This window comes from Egretta garzetta, unplaced genomic scaffold (genome assembly GCF_000687185.1).
Source record: "Egretta garzetta isolate BGI_Z169 unplaced genomic scaffold, ASM68718v1 scaffold30, whole genome shotgun sequence".
Classification (NCBI taxonomy): Eukaryota; Metazoa; Chordata; class Aves; order Pelecaniformes; family Ardeidae; genus Egretta; species Egretta garzetta.
This window is the reverse complement of record NW_009258383.1, coordinates 149673-158772: the sequence shown is the minus strand read 5'-3', so window position 1 is coordinate 158772 and position 9100 is coordinate 149673.

The window sequence follows — 9100 nt, the reverse complement described above, 5'->3', positions numbered from 1 at the left end:
GGGAGGAGGCCCCGGCCGGGACAGCGGCGCGGGGGCGGGCAGGGCTCCTGCGGGGAGACCCGCAGCAGGGCTGGAGCTTGGGGTGGTGAACACCTCCTCCTTTCTGGAAAAGCGTTTCACAGCAGCGGGTGACAGTTTCCAGCAGAGTTACCCCCCAGCTCAGTCGGGCTTCACTGTGGAAGTGCAGCTACGCTGCTATTATTAGTGCTGGTATTTAATATTTGTGCAGTCATAACAAGCTAAATACTGGAACTACATCCTCTCTAGTACTCCTCTCCCATCAGTCCCTGAGGGTGGCTCTGTGAAGGAACAAATCTCTCAATCTAAAACTGGGACCTTCAAAGCCTGCCTTCAGCTGCCTCTCCATCTGGAAGCACCCGCAGCCCTCTGCAAGATGCTTCCAGAGTCGCTGAAGCTTGACAAGGCTCAACAGCAAAGCCCCAGACTTGCCTGCAAGCCTTGTTGGGATGCAGACACCATGCATTTTCCCTGTGGCCTGAGGTGTGCTGCCCTTTACAGAATGCAGTTGCAGCAGGTGCCCTGCTTTCTCCTCCCCTTGCACCAGTCTGGCGAGCTGCAGAGAGAAGTGCTGGTTCTGAGTGAGGGAGGTTTGGGTCCCCTCTGCCAAGTGGGGTTCAGCGCTGTAGCCAGGCCACTGCCCAACAGTGGCCTTGGGTGTTCAGCAGCCCCTCTGCACCAGGTCTTGTGGTGGCGTGGTCCCGAGTTGAAGCATACAAGTCCTGTGGGTGAGGAGCTCAGATGAGCATCTTTTGGCCTAGCAAATACATGAATATATATGATCTCTAAGAAACTTGTAGATTTAATTCTTTCAGGCATGTCTGTTGTTAAGGATGGTATTTTCTGTATGCTAGAGGCTTGTGATAAATCTTGAATGAAACAGATTTTTAGCCAGAGGTCACTTGCTTTTGGAAAATTGTGTTTTGCTTGTCTGGAATTCCTCTGTGCTTTATACTAGATACATTATTCGACGTCCTCGGTCGTAATATGTTCAGTAGTGTTTAAAGGTTGTTGCCTTCTTTCTGCTGGGGGCTGTGTTTCAGTGATGGGTGAAGTGATGCTTGTAATAGGTAGTTTTGTATCATTTTGTCAGGTACTTCGGGATTGTTGTATGAAAGACTACATAAGTGTCATTTATTATTATGAATGTGTCTCATGTTTTGAAATTTAACAGACGTAATATTTGCCATCATCACATTCATTTTTGTAGTTATAATCAAAAGTGGCAACAATGGCATTCAGATGCTTAATTACATTTCATATAGGTGACCAGTGCTAACTGATTAAATTAACGGGTGGTAGAGCAGGAACAAGTGTCACTGCTTCCCTCTGTGGTTAGGGAGCCTTCAGCTTGCTCCTCACATATAAATATCAGTATATAGGGAAGCATATGGCACCAGTGAGTTCTGTGTTTATTAAAGGACTTTCTCTGAACATTCTGTGGATTTTATTTCTTATTTCGCTTGATGCAGATCTAAAATATTTTTTCCATCTTTCAAAACTTCAAATGCTAAAAAATGAACTTTGTTCAGTAAGCTGAAACCAAGACTTCTTAAGGATTCATGAAAACAGAGAAAGGAGACTTCTGCTTGCATCAGACTGGCCACCTGTCTGGTAGGAGGGGATTAGAAATCCATCTAGGTTGTAGAAACCGGAGGTTCAAGTCCCTGGTTTGATTCAGAGCGGTTTTGAACTTAGGTCTTACGTGTTTCTGGAGAATAAAGTCATTGCATTACCAGCTGTATTGGAAGGGAAAGGGAGTGACCCATCCCCTTAGTTCTAAAAAGAAATTTCCTCTTTTTCTCAAATCTGGTAAGGTAGGTTTTCTGCTTTGGCATCACTTTCTGATGACAAAAAGCTTCCTCAGAATTTTCTAAGCAGTGGCCATATCTTTGGTCTGATATTAATACGTGTGTGGGTAATAATCCAAGAAAGGCATATCCTAGCAATGGCTGGAATATGTTTCAGAAGTATTTAACTACTTGGATAAGAAGAAGAAAGTAAGAAGAAACAACACCACCACCACCATCTCTTATATGGCAGTTTTAAGTAAATCACAATTTTCCAGTCGGATCTCAGAAACACGTAGGATGACTCTTCTCAAAGATATTCTGAAACCTTAGTTTTGCATGGAGCCAAAGCCACGAAGTTTTTCTTGAAGTAACTTCTGTGGAGGAGGGAGGACCAAAGAAGAATGGTATGTTACCTGCCGAGGCACTCTCTTTTTCTGCTCTTTTGGGATCTCACCTCAAAGTGTAAAAGGAGAATTGTTTTATCCCACAGTTGTCTTTGCCCTGTCCCAAGTCTCTGTAGTGATGACTAAATGAGGAATTTAACTCCTTCTTTGCTGTGATTTGCGTACTTCTGGCAGATGGGTCATTTTCAGATGGGTCTGGAAATGTTCAGCTGGTCTTACTGCTTGAACTCTTGAAGGTTTTAAACTTTATTGCAGGGCTTGGGTCTGTGTTACTCACTTTAGACTGGGTAGCGAACATTTTAAAAAAACCCAGATAATTAATATTTTCCAGGACAAAGGTACTGAGTTTGTATCTTCTGTTAGAAATACTGTGATACTGCATTCTGTGGTACTAAAAGGCAGTGGTGGGGTTCTACGTCCAGTTCTTGTTAAGACTGAAGATCCAGCAATACCTGTAAAGAAAGCAGAAGGATATGCGGGAGACCTGACAGTCTCATCAGCTTGTGTGTATTGGTTCTTCCTGCTGCTTCACTGTTGTGCCCAGCTGTGGGTAAGAACTTAGTACCAGGAGTCGCACAAGCAAGTGGTCTTTGCCTTTGACCACTGACAAAGCACGCAGACTCTGTAAAGACAGTCTCTAAGTTAAAAGATAATCTTTAAGTTACACCCATCAGCTTTAAGCTTTCACTTGGCTCACATTAACTTTTCTTGTTCGGGATAGTTTCTCGTTGCAGCAGAAGTGGACCTTGAGAGGAGCGTACGGCTTCCATTTCCTGACACAGCCATAGCAGAACAGTCACAGTTGAAACTGTGAAGGCTTTTCTTGGGCTGTTTTTTTTCCAGTGGATCTTCAGATTGCAAGTTTTTGGATACAATTGTTTGCAATACAGGGAAACTGAATTTAGTTCTGTGCATCTAAACCCATTGCTCACTATTAAAGAAAGTGGTTTTCTGGAAGAACCTGCTTATCCCAGCTGCGGCAGTCTGTGACCTTGAATGAGGCACTAAACCCCATCTCCACGCTGTTCTCCACTGTGTATGGCTTCACAGGCCTGAGTGAATCAGTGACTGGTGCGTTCTGCCACAAAGCTGACCTTGGGGTTCATCCATCTGAATTTTCTAGCTAGTAATGTCCAGTCTTGACCAGGAGGTAGTAATGAACGTCGCACTACCATTGCATAGATATGTGTGGTGAGACGGTCCTTTGGTGTCTTTGACCTCCATCCCTTTTCTCTTTAGCTCTGCATGTAAAGATCCATAGACTGATTTGGTGTGGCTCTTGGCAATGGTGCTGCACACCTGAGTGATAATGTGTGATAATCCAACATGCTTACCGAAATGTTTAAGCTCATGTGGAAACATTTAAACACATGTGACCTTAAATAGAGAAAAAAGCAATTAAGCCAGTGAGAATAACAGTAAGAGTAATGTGTAGGCTTAAGTTTCAGATTTGAAATTTAGAGGGAATGAAGACTGGACACGCATTTCTGAAAAGCACAAACTTTTTTCCTATATCAAGTTGTCCTAGCAAAAAAGAGAGTGTGTGCTTGTAGCCCAGCACCCATGAGAAGCAAATATGATTCTGTTTAGGCTTAAGAATACAAATGCATGCATTAGCATGCAGGGCTCAGCCCATATTTGCATATAGCGAAATGTGACTTCGGTCCTGATTTTTGGCCTAAAAACACGCATGTGCATGTAAAATATAATTAATGTAATGTTGGACCCCAGGGGAGAATTTTTATTTGACCTTTTATCAGGAGTAATTTTGGAAGCTGCCCCAAATGAAAAATCCCCTGAAGTACTTCTGAAGGAGATGTTGATGAAAAAACATGTATGGGGATGTTGGTCTCAGATCTCTCTGAGGAAGAGAAACTTCAGTTTGGCTTTGCTTAAAGCAAGCCTGGGTTTTGAGACTGTTATCTGCACAGAAACAAGGTATTATAAAAATCTGACTCTACTGTGCATACAACTGAACTTTAACCAAACTGAAAAAAACGTGTGCAAAATATTACATACTAAGTGGCTTAAACTCTGCCTCTGGGGCAAAGCACTGTACGCGTGCATGCGTACTCATGTGCAGATCACATCTGCTTGCTTTGATCCCAAAGGTATGGCCATACCGTGAAATTGATATGAGAGGCTGCACTTCGCTCTGGTGTGGCTGTTCAGCTGTAAGGAAGAAACCTGTTTTATGTATGTCTGGCTCAAAGCCTAGCTAGAGCAAGAATGTGACCCTCAAACTATGAGAATAGCTGGAAGGTCTGTCTGTCTGCCACTAGCTGAGCAGTGGAGGGAGTACACAGTGAAAATTTTCACTTACCCTTTCAGGTGAACATTTAAAAGCTTTGCTTCTCGCTTGCCCAGTTCCTTTCCCCAGAGTGTGCTTTTTGGAAGTTCTGAGGGCAGCGAATCAATATATTGGCCTTTCATGTATGTGTAATAGTGTTTAAATTTCTTTTACAATTTAAGTGGCTTTTAGGTTGTAGAACGTTCCCAGTGACACTCAAGCAATATAACTGCTGTGGTGTGTGTACATGCATATTTTGCTGGGGCTTCTGCTTATTGTTGTAGAAATATGTAAAGCTTGGCTAGAGTTCTCCTAATTTTTTTCACAGCATGTATTGTAACTTAATATAAAGTCTTACTTCCAGTATCCCTTCTCAATTCTGTAGTGTAAAAGCTTTTTGGTTGCTCAAAGCATATATAGAAAATCTAGTAAAAAACAGCATTTGGTGTTTCTTTTAGCTTGGCTTCTTAAGGTAATTTATGTTTCTGAATGGTTTTGGGACAAGAGCTAGGTTGTTGAAGGCCACTGCATTCCAAGTATCTCCAGAACAGTGAGTTTCAGGAAAAAAGGTGTCAAGGTTGGGATAGGTGATGCTTTTTAAATATTTCGCCTGTGAGTTCTCTAGGTTTTGAATCTGTTGGCCAATTTCTACCCAGTTGAGAGAGTACCCATATCTGAAATGGTGAGGTTTTTAGTTGCTCCATGAAAATGCAGCCACCCAAAGGTGGGAAACTGCAGGTGGCTTATTAAAGGAAGAGCTGCAACATATGCTCGTATGGGGTTAGACAGGAGTTCTATAGGAGAGAGGCGCTGTAAGTGTTCCCCTCCTCTCTGAGAAGAGCTTCAGTCAAGGCATGAAAAATCTCCCGTGTGACATCAATCCTTAGGACACAAAGCCTTGCCTCAGTGCTGATGCTCATGGAAGTACTCGTGTGCCATCCCTATGCAGTCTGCCTGAGAACTAGGAGCAAGGCCAGCACTATACATGAAGTGTGCTTGTCCCCTTAGTGCACTTCTGCACCAGGCATGGGGCCATACTATGAAAAGCTGTTGTGATACTTTTTGTTGTTTTGTTGGGGTTTTTTTAAATTATCATAGTATGAAGGTAGTGAAAAAAGAAAACACTGCCTCTGACGGATAAGATTATTTTCCTTGGGTCATTTTTCTGAATTAGCCTGAAGTTCAGCAAGTCATAGCTCCAGTCTGGGAGAAGAAAAAGACCAATGTCACTTCTGACCAATGTCACTTCTGAAGACAGGGAAGAATAGATATGGCTCTAATGAGAATAATCTGCGTCACCTTCAGAGAAGCACATCTGCCATTTCTGCAGAAGAGATGTGAGTTTGCCCAGAAACCTGCATTTTTTCATAGTACTTTTACTCCATTTCCAAGTTCTGTTTCTTGGGCAAAATAGCCCAAAAGCAATATGAGATATGCTGTTACCTTGCGTAACACAGAGGCAACTAGTGGTGCTGTGAGAGTGCCCATGTGGGAGTATGGCATCGCAGGGTGTTGGACACCTTTGCAGGCATTGATGCAGAGGGAATTGCTGGGCTAAATGACAGATAAGCCTATACCTGTCCTTCTGGAGCAGATGCAAGTTCACTCCTACTGCTGCTCTCACCCAGCCAGCTGTAGAGAGCTGTGCTCCACAGCCCCATGTAGCTGCACTTCCCTGAAGCTGTGCATGAAAAAAAAAGCCATGCTTTTTGGAAACAGTGTATGAGAGCAAGCTGGGTTTCAGGAGTGTTTGTACTGTAATTTGCGCTTGTGAATAAATATTTGAAGAAGGGAAAGTAGATCTGGCACCCATCTGTAAGAGAAGTTAGAAAACTTGCTTGTCTGGTGTGGAAGAGGAAGAACCGTGCTGGCACTATTGAGTTCCTTCCACCTCATAAACCCCTACAGAGTTGGCCGGGGCATGGGGAAAGAGAGAAAGAAGTTCATTTTTAAAATTCTTCCTGGCATAGTCTGCACGTGTTCTCTTACCCTCGGCCTCTCCTCTTCTTTTGTCTTGCTAACTTCTTCCCTTGTTGCAAAATGTTTACACGCGGGGGGGGAATGGTGAGATAACACAGCAGAGACTAGCTAATGGTAATTTATTACAGATGTGTCATATATTTCTAATTTGGGGCTTTTCCATGCTCTGTAGAGGTTGCTCACAGTAGAATCGAATGTTAAAATCGTTTCCTCCGTCTGTAAATATATAGCGAGCCTGCACTATGTCACATTTCCTAGGACTGCATGGTTATAAAGGAAAAACCCACTTACAAAGCTCTTGATGTTGCCAGGGCAGCCCTTGTTTCTAAATGTCGGCTGTGTTTAACTTTTTCTGAATATAATAAATACCTATCGAGCCATTCTTTTTGCTTTTTTGTAAATTTTGTGTCACAGCAATCTGGATTTAGTGCTGCTGTAATCTCACATTGTAATGTAATGGCAATAAAATGATTCCCATACAAGTCTAGAGAGAATCTGTGCTAATACCATTAAAATGTGCTTACCGAATCAAAACAAATGCGGCGTTAGCATGTAGAAGCTGTGTTTATGTGATTATAATGTTTCAGCAATATGAGATTACTGTAGGAAGCAACTAATCCAAACCTAGAGAGACTTCCCATTACAAGACCATTAAAATGACACAATGACTGAAGTGCAAGTTTCAGATGGGAAAAGTGGAAACACAAATCTTGTCATCAGTATTCAGGCAAAACAGCTATTGAACTCAGTGGAGTTTTTACCAGAGTCAGGAATGCAGTACCATGACCTTTTTAGCAGCAAGTCTCTTTTCTCTTAACAACACTTCTAGGAAAAATATTTACTTCAACAGTATTTAATAGTTGGCTAATGGTGAGAGTCGTATTTTATGCACCATACAACTGGTGGTTGTAAAGATTTGTCCCGAGTTTGTTACAGAAATGTTAAGGTATTGTTTCAAGGTTGTTGTGAAATAATACAAGTTTTGGTTATATCTTAAAGCAATTCTCATTTTCTTTTTATCTGAATATGTTATTTTCAGGAAATAACAGGTATTTCTCTGTTTATGCAGCACCTAGAGGCACAGGAGCCTTGTTCTATGCAGGAGCATCTTGGCGATAACGCAGCATAAATTTGTGATCTCCAAAACCAAAATACCTGTTACTGCCAGATAAGAGCCTACCTCTTTGTCTTTTGTGATAGGAATCAGCACCTTTCCCCCTCCCTTCAGACTGGGTTAAGATTCGGTAAATATAATTCACACACCTTATGTAGGACCACCTAAAATGTCTTGTCCAGGATTGTTTCTTGGCTCCCTCCGTAGTCCATGGAAGGAGGCCGATATTACAGAAAGTGGCTTGTCCTGTTCTATTACAAACATTCAGGATAGGCTGGGTGAGTTGCCTATGGATACATCTTTCCATCTCCAATTATTCTGTAGAAGACATACATCATTTTAGATGGCTAAATGAGGTGATATGGATTCAGTCCCTGGTGTATGAAAGAAGAAACTTTCTCAGAAGAAAGGTCTGTGTAAAACGTGGCCTGCAAGTCATTAGTAAGGCAGACAAACATTGATTTCTGTAGTAACACACACATGCTTAAATTAAGCAGCAGTCCTTATTCCATGTAAAAGCTGTTTGCACCTAAAATCTGTTTTAAAGATGCTAATTAAATTCTGGTTCCATCAAGTGAATCTTGTTAGGAATAACGTATCATTAGAACATAATCAGGGCATGCTGTCTGTGTAAATGACAGTAGGGAAGATATCAGGACAGTGGTTTTAAAAATAATTCCAGTCACAGGTTGTTGGCTGTCTTTATTTTTCATAATTTTTTTATTAAAAGCAGTGGGTTTCTAAAACTGTGTTAGTAAGCAGGCACAGGCATTAATATTAATCAGATTTTTGCATGCAGATACAATTAGGCCTACTTAAAATGCTGTTTGTGCCAGTTTCCGTTTTTGTGATGCTTCTTATATTTGTAAAAATCCTTGGCCTCAATCAAAAGGTTCAATAGCAGGCATTGGTTCTGTAAACTCTGTATGTGTGCTATAATCTGAAATCTACAGTCTAAAAATGAACAGATTGGTATCTGCTACAGGAGAAACCTGGCGCTGGAGCTGGTAGCTTTAAATGTTTCCTGCTGTTAAAAATCAGAAGGCAGCAGCCTCAGGCTATAGCAACATCTCACGCACGCAACCATAGGTCTTCGCAGTGGTCAGCCCAGATTAACTGAGGGTTATTTAAATTAACTGTGTCAGAAAGGAATTAGTGGGAACAAATGTTGAAAGTCAACTTTTTAGCGAAGTAGTAATCTGAAAGTGAGCAAAAATTCACATTCAATTAGAGTGGCCTTTTTGAGTAACTGCACTATTAAATAACAGACTCTAATTGCTTTGTGTCAGGTTTTATCAAAAGAACGTCAATACTTGTATAATTATTTAACAAAATATTTGTATGTTTGTTTTCCTAACTTGATAAATGGATTTGAAAATTGTCAATGAACATGGGGAAAGAAAAGTGTGTCTCCAGCGCAGAGAGTAGTTCTCACTCCTTATGGGGTTTTACTGAATACCAGAGCGTAGGTATTTAATGCAAAAAAAAAAGGGGGGGGGGG